Here is a 7,500-nt window from a genome sequence, read left to right as displayed (position 1 = left end):
ACTTGTGCATATTGCAACATTTCAGTTTCTAAGTGAATGAGCAAAAGAGCATACAGCACATGGTATTCCCAGGCGGTCTCCCATCCAAGTACTAACCAGGCCCGACCCTGCTTAGCTTCCGAGATCAGACGAGATCGGGCGTTGCCAGGCTGGTTTGGCCGTACGAAATAAGTTGACAACCATAGGCTACTTATCCATATACAGATTTGGCAATTGACAATGCAAGGTGGTCTCTCTCTCTCTCTCGTGTCAAAATGAAAACAGCTTCCAGCCCCTTTCATGAAGGACTACTTGTGCATATTGCAACATTTCAGTTTCTAAGTGAATGAGCAAAAGAGCATACAGCACCTGGTATTCCCAGGCGGTCTCCCATCCAAGTACTAACCAGGCCCGACCCTGCTTAGCTTCCGAGATCAGACGAGATCGGGCGTTGCCAGGCTGGTATGGCCGTACAAAATAAGTTGACAACCATAGGCTACTTATCCATATACAGATTTGGCAATTGACAATGCAAGGTGGTCTCTCTCTCTCTCTCTCGTGTCAAAATGAAAACAGCTTCCAGCCCCTTTCATGAAGGACTACTTGTGCATATTGCAACATTTCAGTTTCTAAGTGAATGAGCAAAAGAGCATACAGCACCTGGTATTCCCAGGCGGTCTCCCATCCAAGTACTAACCAGGCCCGACCCTGCTTAGTTTCCGAGATCAGACGAGATCAGGCGTTGCCAGGCTGGTATGGCCGTACGAAATAAGTTGACAACCATAGGCTACTTATCCATATACAGATTTGGCAATTGACAATGCAAGGTGGTCTCTCTCTCTCTCGTGTCAAAATGAAAACAGCTTCCAGCCCCTTTCATGAAGGACTACTTGTGCATATTGCAACATTTCAGTTTCTAAGTGAAGGAGCAAAAGAGCATACAGCACCTGGTATTCCCAGGCGGTCTCCCATCCAAGTACTAACCAGGCCCGACCCTGCTTAGCTTCCGAGATCAGACGAGATCGGGCGTTGCCAGGCTGGTATGGCCGTACGAAATAAGTTGACAACCATAGGCTACTTATCCATATACAGATTTGGAAATTGACAATGCAAGGTGGTCTCTCTCTCTCTCTCTCTCTCGTGTCTAAATGAAAACAGCTTCCAGCCCCTTTCATGAAGGACTACTTGTGCATATTGCAACATTTCAGTTTCTAAGTGAATGAGCAAAAGAGCATACAGCACCTGGTATTCCCAGGCGGTCTCCCATCCAAGTACTAACCAGGCCCGACCCTGCTTAGCTTCCGAGATCAGACAAGATCGGGCGTTGCCAGGCTGGTATGGCCGTACGAAATAAGTTGACAACCATAGGCTACTTATCCATATACAGATTTGGCAATTGACAATGCAAGGTGGTCTCTCTCTCTCTCTCTCTCTCTCTCTCTCTCTCGTGTCAAAATGAAAACAGCTTCCAGCCCCTTTCATGAAGGACTACTTGTGCATATTGCAACATTTCAGTTTCTAAGTGAATGAATCAAAAGAGCATACAGCACCTGGTATTCCCAGGCGGTCTCCCATCCAAGTACTAACCAGGCCCGACCCTGCTTAGCTTCCGAGATCAGACGAGATTGGGCGTTGCCATGCTGGTATGGCCGTACGAAATAAGTTGACAACCATAGGCTACTTATCCATATACAGATTTGGCAATTGACAATGCAAGGTGGTCTCTCTCTCTCTCTCTCTCTCTCTCGTGTCAAAATGAAAACAGCTTCCAGCCCCTTTCATGAAGGACTACTTGTGCATATTGCAACATTTCAGTTTCTAAGTGAATGAGCAAAAGAGCATACAGCACCTGGTATTCCCAGGCGGTCTCCCATCCAAGTACTAACCAGGCCCGACCCTGCTTAGTTTCCGAGATCAGACGAGATCGGGCGTTGCCAGGCTGGTATGGCCGTACGAAATAAGTTGACAACCATAGGCTACTTATCCATATACAGATTTGGCAATTGACAATGCAAGGTGGTCTCTCTCTCTCTCTCGTGTCAAAATGAAAACAGCTTCCAGCCCCTTTCATGAAGGACTACTTGTGCATATTGCAACATTTCAGTTTCTAAGTGAATGAGCAAAAGAGCATACAGCACCTGGTATTCCCAGGCGGTCTCCCATCCAAGTACTAACCAGGCCCGACCCTGCTTAGCTTCCGAGATCAGACGAGATTGGGCATTGCCAGGCTGGTATGGCCGTACGAAATAAGTTGACAACCATAGGCTACTTATCCATATACAGATTTGGCAATTGACAATGCAAGGTGGTCTCTCTCTCTCTCTCTCTCTCGTGTCAAAATGAAAACAGCTTCCAGCCCCTTTCATGAAGGACTACTTGTGCATATTGCAACATTTCAGTTTCTAAGTGAATGAATCAAAAGAGCATACAGCACCTGGTATTCCCAGGCGGTCTCCCATCCAAGTACTAACCAGGCCCGACCCTGCTTAGCTTCCGAGATCAGACGAGATTGGGCGTTGCCATGCTGGTATGGCCGTACGAAATAAGTTGACAACCATAGGCTACTTATCCATATACAGATTTGGCAATTGACAATGCAAGGTGGTCTCTCTCTCTCTCTCGTGTCAAAATGAAAACAGCTTCCAGCCCCTTTCATGAAGGACTACTTGTGCATATTGCAACATTTCAGTTTCTAAGTGAATGAGCAAAAGAGCATACAGCACATGGTATTCCCAGGCGGTCTCCCATCCAAGTACTAACCAGGCCCGACCCTGCTTAGCTTCCGAGATCAGACGAGATCGGGCGTTGCCAGGCTGGTATGGCCGTACGAAATAAGTTGACAACCATAGGCTACTTATCCATATACAGATTTGGCAATTGACAATGCAAGGTGGTCTCTCTCTCTCTCTCTCTCTCTCTCTCTCTCTCTCTCTCTCTCTCTCTCTCTCTCTCTCTCTCTCTCTCTCTCTCTCTCTCTCTCTCTCTCTCTCTCTCTCTCTCTCTCTCGTGTCAAAATGAAAACAGCTTCCAGCCCCTTTCATGAAGGACTACTTGTGCATATTGCAACATTTCAGTTTCTAAGTGAATGAATCAAAAGAGCATACAGCACCTGGTATTCCCAGGCGGTCTCCCATCCAAGTACTAACCAGGCCCGACCCTGCTTAGCTTCCGAGATCAGACGAGATCGGGCGTTGCCAGGCTGGTATGGCCGTACGAAATAAGTTGACAACCATAGGCTACTTATCCATATACAGATTTGGCAATTGACAATGCAAGGTGGTCTCTCTCTCTCTCTCTCGTGTCAAAATGAAAACAGCTTCCAGCCCCTTTCATGAAGGACTACTTGTGCATATTGCAACATTTCAGTTTCTAAGTGAATGAGCAAAAGAGCATACAGCACATGGTATTCCCAGGCGGTCTCCCATCCAAGTACTAACCAGGCCCGACCCTAGTTAGCTTCCGAGATCAGACGAGATCGGGCGTTGCCAGGCTGGTTTGGCCGTACGAAATAAGTTGACAACCATAGGCTACTTATCCATATACAGATTTGGCAATTGACAATGCAAGGTGGTCTCTCTCTCTCTCTCGTGTCAAAATGAAAACAGCTTCCAGCCCCTTTCATGAAGGACTACTTGTGCATATTGCAACATTTCAGTTTCTAAGTGAATGAGCAAAAGAGCATACAGCACCTGGTATTCCCAGGCGGTCTCCCATCCAAGTACTAACCAGGCCCGACCCTGCTTAGCTTCCGAGATCAGACGAGATCGGGCGTTGCCAGGCTGGTATGGCCGTACAAAATAAGTTGACAACCATAGGCTACTTATCCATATACAGATTTGGCAATTGACAATGCAAGGTGGTCTCTCTCTCTCTCTCTCGTGTCAAAATGAAAACAGCTTCCAGCCCCTTTCATGAAGGACTACTTGTGCATATTGCAACATTTCAGTTTCTAAGTGAATGAGCAAAAGAGCATACAGCACCTGGTATTCCCAGGCGGTCTCCCATCCAAGTACTAACCAGGCCCGACCCTGCTTAGTTTCCGAGATCAGACGAGATCAGGCGTTGCCAGGCTGGTATGGCCGTACGAAATAAGTTGACAACCATAGGCTACTTATCCATATACAGATTTGGCAATTGACAATGCAAGGTGGTCTCTCTCTCTCTCTCGTGTCAAAATGAAAACAGCTTCCAGCCCCTTTCATGAAGGACTACTTGTGCATATTGCAACATTTCAGTTTCTAAGTGAAGGAGCAAAAGAGCATACAGCACCTGGTATTCCCAGGCGGTCTCCCATCCAAGTACTAACCAGGCCCGACCCTGCTTAGCTTCCGAGATCAGACGAGATCGGGCGTTGCCAGGCTGGTATGGCCGTACGAAATAAGTTGACAACCATAGGCTACTTATCCATATACAGATTTGGAAATTGACAATGCAAGGTGGTCTCTCTCTCTCTCTCTCTCTCGTGTCTAAATGAAAACAGCTTCCAGCCCCTTTCATGAAGGACTACTTGTGCATATTGCAACATTTCAGTTTCTAAGTGAATGAGCAAAAGAGCATACAGCACCTGGTATTCCCAGGCGGTCTCCCATCCAAGTACTAACCAGGCCCGACCCTGCTTAGCTTCCGAGATCAGACGAGATCGGGCGTTGCCAGGCTGGTATGGCCGTACGAAATAAGTTGACAACCATAGGCTACTTATCCATATACAGATTTGGCAATTGACAATGCAAGGTGGTCTCTCTCTCTCTCTCTCTCTCTCTCTCTCTCTCGTGTCAAAATGAAAACAGCTTCCAGCCCCTTTCATGAAGGACTACTTGTGCATATTGCAACATTTCAGTTTCTAAGTGAATGAATCAAAAGAGCATACAGCACCTGGTATTCCCAGGCGGTCTCCCATCCAAGTACTAACCAGGCCCGACCCTGCTTAGCTTCCGAGATCAGACGAGATTGGGCGTTGCCATGCTGGTATGGCCGTACGAAATAAGTTGACAACCATAGGCTACTTATCCATATACAGATTTGGCAATTGACAATGCAAGGTGGTCTCTCTCTCTCTCTCTCTCTCTCTCGTGTCAAAATGAAAACAGCTTCCAGCCCCTTTCATGAAGGACTACTTGTGCATATTGCAACATTTCAGTTTTTCTAAGTGAATGAGCAAAAGAGCATACAGCACCTGGTATTCCCAGGCGGTCTCCCATCCAAGTACTAACCAGGCCCGACCCTGCTTAGTTTCCGAGATCAGACGAGATCGGGCGTTGCCAGGCTGGTATGGCCGTACGAAATAAGTTGACAACCATAGGCTACTTATCCATATACAGATTTGGCAATTGACAATGCAAGGTGGTCTCTCTCTCTCTCTCGTGTCAAAATGAAAACAGCTTCCAGCCCCTTTCATGAAGGACTACTTGTGCATATTGCAACATTTCAGTTTCTAAGTGAATGAGCAAAAGAGCATACAGCACCTGGTATTCCCAGGCGGTCTCCCATCCAAGTACTAACCAGGCCCGACCCTGCTTAGCTTCCGAGATCAGACGAGATTGGGCATTGCCAGGCTGGTATGGCCGTACGAAATAAGTTGACAACCATAGGCTACTTATCCATATACAGATTTGGCAATTGACAATGCAAGGTGGTCTCTCTCTCTCTCTCTCTCGTGTCAAAATGAAAACAGCTTCCAGCCCCTTTCATGAAGGACTACTTGTGCATATTGCAACATTTCAGTTTCTAAGTGAATGAATCAAAAGAGCATACAGCACCTGGTATTCCCAGGCGGTCTCCCATCCAAGTACTAACCAGGCCCGACCCTGCTTAGCTTCCGAGATCAGACGAGATTGGGCGTTGCCATGCTGGTATGGCCGTACGAAATAAGTTGACAACCATAGGCTACTTATCAATATACAGATTTGGCAATTGACAATGCAAGGTGGTCTCTCTCTCTCTCTCTCGTGTCAAAATGAAAACAGCTTCCAGCCCCTTTCATGAAGGACTACTTGTGCATATTGCAACATTTCAGTTTCTAAGTGAATGAGCAAAAGAGCATACAGCACATGGTATTCCCAGGCGGTCTCCCATCCAAGTACTAACCAGGCCCGACCCTGCTTAGCTTCCGAGATCAGACGAGATCGGGCGTTGCCAGGCTGGTTTGGCCGTACGAAATAAGTTGACAACCATAGGCTACTTATCCATATACAGATTTGGCAATTGACAATGCAAGGTGGTCTCTCTCTCTCTCTCGTGTCAAAATGAAAACAGCTTCCAGCCCCTTTCATGAAGGACTACTTGTGCATATTGCAACATTTCAGTTTCTAAGTGAATGAGCAAAAGAGCATACAGCACCTGGTATTCCCAGGCGGTCTCCCATCCAAGTACTAACCAGGCCCGACCCTGCTTAGCTTCCAAGATCAGACGAGATCGGGCGTTGCCAGGCTGGTATGGCCGTACAAAATAAGTTGACAACCATAGGCTACTTATCCATATACAGATTTGGCAATTGACAATGCAAGGTGGTCTCTCTCTCTCTCTCTCGTGTCAAAATGAAAACAGCTTCCAGCCCCTTTCATGAAGGACTACTTGTGCATATTGCAACATTTCAGTTTCTAAGTGAATGAGCAAAAGAGCATACAGCACCTGGTATTCCCAGGCGGTCTCCCATCCAAGTACTAACCAGGCCCGACCCTGCTTAGTTTCCGAGATCAGACGAGATCAGGCGTTGCCAGGCTGGTATGGCCGTACGAAATAAGTTGACAACCATAGGCTACTTATCCATATACAGATTTGGCAATTGACAATGCAAGGTGGTCTCTCTCTCTCTCGTGTCAAAATGAAAACAGCTTCCAGCCCCTTTCATGAAGGACTACTTGTGCATATTGCAACATTTCAGTTTCTAAGTGAAGGAGCAAAAGAGCATACAGCACCTGGTATTCCCAGGCGGTCTCCCATCCAAGTACTAACCAGGCCCGACCCTGCTTAGCTTCCGAGATCAGACGAGATCGGGCGTTGCCAGGCTGGTATGGCCGTACGAAATAAGTTGACAACCATAGGCTACTTATCCATATACAGATTTGGAAATTGACAATGCAAGGTGGTCTCTCTCTCTCTCTCTCTCTCGTGTCTAAATGAAAACAGCTTCCAGCCCCTTTCATGAAGGACTACTTGTGCATATTGCAACATTTCAGTTTCTAAGTGAATGAGCAAAAGAGCATACAGCACCTGGTATTCCCAGGCGGTCTCCCATCCAAGTACTAACCAGGCCCGACCCTGCTTAGCTTCCGAGATCAGACAAGATCGGGCGTTGCCAGGCTGGTATGGCCGTACGAAATAAGTTGACAACCATAGGCTACTTATCCATATACAGATTTGGCAATTGACAATGCAAGGTGGTCTCTCTCTCTCTCTCTCTCTCTCTCTCTCTCTCTCGTGTCAAAATGAAAACAGCTTCCAGCCCCTTTCATGAAGGACTACTTGTGCATATTGCAACATTTCAGTTTCTAAGTGAATGAATCAAAAGAGCATACAGCACCT

The 7,500-nt window shown here is 46.8% G+C and overlaps 12 non-coding genes and 14 pseudogenes across 12 annotated transcripts; all 26 read right to left on the bottom strand.

Moving 5' to 3' along the window:
• Nucleotides 1–47: 47 nt before the first annotated feature.
• Nucleotides 48–166, bottom strand: LOC146298516 (5S ribosomal RNA; annotated as a pseudogene).
• A 170-nt stretch (nt 167–336) lies between these two features.
• Nucleotides 337–455, bottom strand: LOC146298515 (5S ribosomal RNA). The gene has a single exon (XR_014746581.1). It is a non-coding gene; the product is annotated as a 5S ribosomal RNA (ribosomal RNA).
• A 172-nt stretch (nt 456–627) lies between these two features.
• LOC146298514 (5S ribosomal RNA) lies at nt 628–746 on the bottom strand (annotated as a pseudogene).
• A 168-nt stretch (nt 747–914) lies between these two features.
• On the bottom strand, nt 915–1,033 carry LOC146298513 (5S ribosomal RNA). The gene has a single exon (XR_014746022.1). It is a non-coding gene; the product is annotated as a 5S ribosomal RNA (ribosomal RNA).
• A 176-nt stretch (nt 1,034–1,209) lies between these two features.
• Nucleotides 1,210–1,328, bottom strand: LOC146298512 (5S ribosomal RNA). Its single transcript, XR_014738659.1, has one exon. It is a non-coding gene; the product is annotated as a 5S ribosomal RNA (ribosomal RNA).
• A 189-nt stretch (nt 1,329–1,517) lies between these two features.
• LOC146298511 (5S ribosomal RNA) lies at nt 1,518–1,636 on the bottom strand (annotated as a pseudogene).
• A 180-nt stretch (nt 1,637–1,816) lies between these two features.
• Nucleotides 1,817–1,935, bottom strand: LOC146298510 (5S ribosomal RNA). The gene has a single exon (XR_014739429.1). It is a non-coding gene; the product is annotated as a 5S ribosomal RNA (ribosomal RNA).
• A 170-nt stretch (nt 1,936–2,105) lies between these two features.
• LOC146298509 (5S ribosomal RNA) lies at nt 2,106–2,224 on the bottom strand (annotated as a pseudogene).
• Nucleotides 2,225–2,401: 177 nt separating this feature from the next.
• On the bottom strand, nt 2,402–2,520 carry LOC146298508 (5S ribosomal RNA; annotated as a pseudogene).
• A 170-nt stretch (nt 2,521–2,690) lies between these two features.
• Nucleotides 2,691–2,809, bottom strand: LOC146298507 (5S ribosomal RNA; annotated as a pseudogene).
• A 267-nt stretch (nt 2,810–3,076) lies between these two features.
• LOC146298506 (5S ribosomal RNA) lies at nt 3,077–3,195 on the bottom strand. The gene has a single exon (XR_014746011.1). It is a non-coding gene; the product is annotated as a 5S ribosomal RNA (ribosomal RNA).
• Nucleotides 3,196–3,367: 172 nt separating this feature from the next.
• LOC146298505 (5S ribosomal RNA) lies at nt 3,368–3,486 on the bottom strand (annotated as a pseudogene).
• Nucleotides 3,487–3,656: 170 nt separating this feature from the next.
• On the bottom strand, nt 3,657–3,775 carry LOC146298504 (5S ribosomal RNA). The gene has a single exon (XR_014746579.1). It is a non-coding gene; the product is annotated as a 5S ribosomal RNA (ribosomal RNA).
• A 172-nt stretch (nt 3,776–3,947) lies between these two features.
• On the bottom strand, nt 3,948–4,066 carry LOC146298503 (5S ribosomal RNA; annotated as a pseudogene).
• Nucleotides 4,067–4,236: 170 nt separating this feature from the next.
• LOC146298502 (5S ribosomal RNA) lies at nt 4,237–4,355 on the bottom strand. Its single transcript, XR_014746000.1, has one exon. It is a non-coding gene; the product is annotated as a 5S ribosomal RNA (ribosomal RNA).
• A 176-nt stretch (nt 4,356–4,531) lies between these two features.
• LOC146298501 (5S ribosomal RNA) lies at nt 4,532–4,650 on the bottom strand. Its single transcript, XR_014745989.1, has one exon. It is a non-coding gene; the product is annotated as a 5S ribosomal RNA (ribosomal RNA).
• A 189-nt stretch (nt 4,651–4,839) lies between these two features.
• On the bottom strand, nt 4,840–4,958 carry LOC146298500 (5S ribosomal RNA; annotated as a pseudogene).
• Nucleotides 4,959–5,140: 182 nt separating this feature from the next.
• LOC146298499 (5S ribosomal RNA) lies at nt 5,141–5,259 on the bottom strand. The gene has a single exon (XR_014739418.1). It is a non-coding gene; the product is annotated as a 5S ribosomal RNA (ribosomal RNA).
• A 170-nt stretch (nt 5,260–5,429) lies between these two features.
• LOC146298498 (5S ribosomal RNA) lies at nt 5,430–5,548 on the bottom strand (annotated as a pseudogene).
• Nucleotides 5,549–5,723: 175 nt separating this feature from the next.
• On the bottom strand, nt 5,724–5,842 carry LOC146298497 (5S ribosomal RNA; annotated as a pseudogene).
• A 172-nt stretch (nt 5,843–6,014) lies between these two features.
• Nucleotides 6,015–6,133, bottom strand: LOC146298496 (5S ribosomal RNA; annotated as a pseudogene).
• Nucleotides 6,134–6,303: 170 nt separating this feature from the next.
• LOC146298495 (5S ribosomal RNA) lies at nt 6,304–6,422 on the bottom strand. Its single transcript, XR_014739815.1, has one exon. It is a non-coding gene; the product is annotated as a 5S ribosomal RNA (ribosomal RNA).
• A 172-nt stretch (nt 6,423–6,594) lies between these two features.
• LOC146298494 (5S ribosomal RNA) lies at nt 6,595–6,713 on the bottom strand (annotated as a pseudogene).
• Nucleotides 6,714–6,881: 168 nt separating this feature from the next.
• LOC146298493 (5S ribosomal RNA) lies at nt 6,882–7,000 on the bottom strand. Its single transcript, XR_014745978.1, has one exon. It is a non-coding gene; the product is annotated as a 5S ribosomal RNA (ribosomal RNA).
• A 176-nt stretch (nt 7,001–7,176) lies between these two features.
• LOC146298492 (5S ribosomal RNA) lies at nt 7,177–7,295 on the bottom strand. Its single transcript, XR_014738648.1, has one exon. It is a non-coding gene; the product is annotated as a 5S ribosomal RNA (ribosomal RNA).
• A 191-nt stretch (nt 7,296–7,486) lies between these two features.
• The window catches only part of LOC146298491 (5S ribosomal RNA), a 119-nt pseudogene continuing 105 nt past the window's right edge, over nt 7,487–7,500 (bottom strand).

This window comes from Hypomesus nipponensis, chromosome 3 (genome assembly GCF_054491055.1).
Source record: "Hypomesus nipponensis isolate SF chromosome 3, ASM5449105v1, whole genome shotgun sequence".
NCBI classification, from domain to species: Eukaryota; Metazoa; Chordata; class Actinopteri; order Osmeriformes; family Osmeridae; genus Hypomesus; species Hypomesus nipponensis.
Note: the sequence above shows the minus strand (reverse complement) of the source record. Positions and strands in the feature narration are given on the sequence as shown.